At 35.2% G+C, this 3,128-nt stretch overlaps 1 long non-coding RNA gene across 1 annotated transcript; it reads right to left on the reverse strand.

Moving 5' to 3' along the window:
* Positions 1-537: 537 nt before the first annotated feature.
* Positions 538-2,884, reverse strand: LOC109806050 (uncharacterized). Its single transcript, XR_014433969.1, has 2 exons — positions 2,391-2,884; positions 538-1,643 (listed from the first exon to the last, which is right to left on the reverse strand). It is a non-coding gene; the product is annotated as an uncharacterized LOC109806050 (long non-coding RNA).
* Between the last annotated feature and the right edge of the window lie 244 nt (positions 2,885-3,128).

Consider the following 3,128-nt stretch of genomic DNA (forward strand, 5'->3'; position numbering starts at 1 on the left):
AAATTGGAGCAGCAGATTTACACTATAAGAGAAAAGGAAAGGTATATAAGAATAGGAATAGTTACTTCCACTAAAATGGGAAAAAAAATTAGAAATAATATAGGACAAACATTCAACTTAAAATAAAAAAGAAAAGGCAGGAAAATGCAATTTCCAAAAATGAATTAAAAATTTACAAGACAATAAAACAAACTTGTAAATTAATCATTTGTAATTGAAACAGAATAGATAAAAAAAAAAAAAAATGAAATATGGATGCAATAACTTGATGTTAAGCCTCCCTAAATGATGGAAAGGGTTAGGAGGAGTGGTAGATGATTTCTCCTTAGCTTCTCCTTTGCTCGGATCTTCTTCAAGGAGATGGAAACCACAATGATGAACACTAGATGGAGGATGATTCACGGATTGGAAGAAGGCTTAAGCCTTGGATGGAAGCATCCAAGCTTAAGGTTCAAGGGAAAGCTCACTTCAAAGAGGAGGAAACCTAAAAGGGTTCCTAAAAGTGTAGCTCTCTAAATTTGGTGACTCTTGAAGAAATTTGGCTGAATAAGCTCTCAAATTTCATTATTCTCAAAAGTGAATACAAAAATGTGAAGGGAGGACTTAAGTATGCACGGAAATGAAGCACATAGGCACCTAAACCAAAGCTACACAAATTGGCGCCTAAAGTTTGAATTCAAATTTGAAATTTGAATTCAAACTTTGGTTCACATGTGTAAGTCCGAAAATTTAAGTACCAAGGTGCATTTAGGTCTGATTTGAGAGTCATTTAGGGTTAATTTGAGTGTCACATGTTCAGCCACCAATGGTGCAAAACATGTGACTCAAATGTAACTTAAATGGCTTCCAAATTAAACCTAGTTTAACCTAATTAGCATACTTTAGTATTCCTTGTATTTTCCTATTCTAATGACCTAATTACATTGGTCAAACAATTACAATGGAAAGGAAAAATTACAAGAATGAAAATGAGCCCAATATTGGGTACCAAAAGCCCAAAGGCCCATGAAGCCCAAAACTAGGCCTAACTAGCCTAAAACTTAAAATGCTATTCTATGTGGTCCAAAATACAAGACCAAAATATATGATACCTATACTAACATCATGTATACAAAACATATGAAATTAGCTATAACAAAATATGGCCCATGAAAAGTTCAACTTGGCCCTTCCCAGGCCCATCGGGCCCATTGGGCCTTGACTGGCCCACACCTTCATGTCTAACCAACTCCTCTTGGCTCCTTCAATATGTCACCTCTTGCCTTCCTAGGCATGATTCCATCACTAAATGTACGAGACTATAAAAGTCCTGTAAAAGTGTCATATATACAAATGCTCAGCCTATACTAAGATTAGCCCACCATCACTAACATACTCTAATAAATATCACAATTTAGTTTCACCGCATAACAGAGATACAGAAAACTTGGTTCAAGAACCCGAAAATAAATTCTGTACAATTGAAAGAATCACACCAAATTTGACTTGGCAACACATGGAAACCCCTGTATATAGACCTGAAATCCAAAAGTACACTGCAAAAAATCGAACATGTTAGCATTCCTTGTAGGAGGAATGAAATAGCCCCTAGGCAACTCTGGCAAGCCACTGTAATACTTCAAAGCTGAAACAGCTGCTTGAACCTAACAACCATTTTTTTATTTAACAAGTAGACATTATTAGAGATGAAAAAATATAAAAAAGAAATTGATGCACAAAGACATTTTCTCCAACATACATGAATATCAAAATAAGATATATAAAAAAAAATATACCAGCACAACAAACATTGGCTTCCTACATAAAGCAACTTTGTTTCCTTCCAAAATTCTTTAACCGTGGAATAATAGAAGACTCATCACTATTGCAATGTTTTACATGCTTATGTTTATCCTAATGTGATTAAAAATATTCATTGGTGCAAGAATAATTTCAACTGGAAAATATAATGGATAATTAATGGTTTCATCATATATGCCCAGTCCCACTAGTAAAACCGCAAAAACCACCACCCCCAACAGAATCCCAGTTTGATAACAGTAAAAACTTGTTATCTTCTGTGGTACAACAGTATATCTGGCATTCAAGAGATCATACACAATCAAGAAAACAGTAACAAGTAACAGCAAGAAAGAAAGAAAAGAAAAGAAATTAAAATAAAAACAACACAATTTAGAGTGAGGAGGAAAGATCATCAATTCTAGTAAAAAAGTGAAATACTGCAAAGGAACAAAAGTGTTGAAAAAGGAAAACCCTCTCAAAACTGCAAAGCAACCCATTTGTAGAATAGACAACAAAGCTCCCTAATAACAAATATTTCGCAACAATAACAATGCAAGGAACTGTTAATATTTTATATTGCAAGGAGCGCCAAGAAGTCAAAAACCAACCTCATCAGGAATTTCTTTACTCAACTGCTCAAGTACTGTCCCCAAAACCTTTAAGGTAGCAAAAACCCTTTTCCTCTTCACAGTGTTGCGCTCCAACCTACATTCAGAAGAAAACACTTGATGAGGGCAGAAATAAGCATAATCAACATAAATCATGTAGCAGGTATAAATTAAAATCCAAGACAGAGATAGAAAATCATTAAAATTTGTAATGAGCTATTATTTTGGGTAAATAGTGAATAGTGAAATTTTCAGGTTTGGGCGAAGCGGCAAGGACGACGACGCGCAGCGGCAACGGCGACGAGCAGCGGCAGCGGCGACAACGCGTAGCGGCGACGACGCGTAATGGCTCCGATGGACGAATAGCGCTGAGGGAGGGTTTTGGAAAATTAGGGTTGAAATGAGAGTTCTTCATAGAGAGAGGGTTCTCATGCTTCTCAATACTACATCGGTTGGGTGAACCGATGTAAACCTATTTATAATTATTCATAAAATTACCATCGTGTATTCAATACTACATCGGTCCCATTAAAAACGATGTAGAACACTCAATATTTACATCGGTCCCAACCATAACCGATGTAAATATGCTTTATATTATATACTTATTTATAAAAATGCCACCGTATTTGATTTTTACATCGGTTTTACCTAAACTGATGTAGAATTGACGACGTTAAATAATAACTTTCTAGTAGTGACTATATGTATTAAATATGATAAATTGTATCTTTGATT

Source organism: Cajanus cajan, chromosome 5, assembly GCF_000230855.2.
Source record: "Cajanus cajan strain Asha chromosome 5, NIPB_CcT2T_4, whole genome shotgun sequence".
NCBI classification, from domain to species: Eukaryota; Viridiplantae; Streptophyta; class Magnoliopsida; order Fabales; family Fabaceae; genus Cajanus; species Cajanus cajan.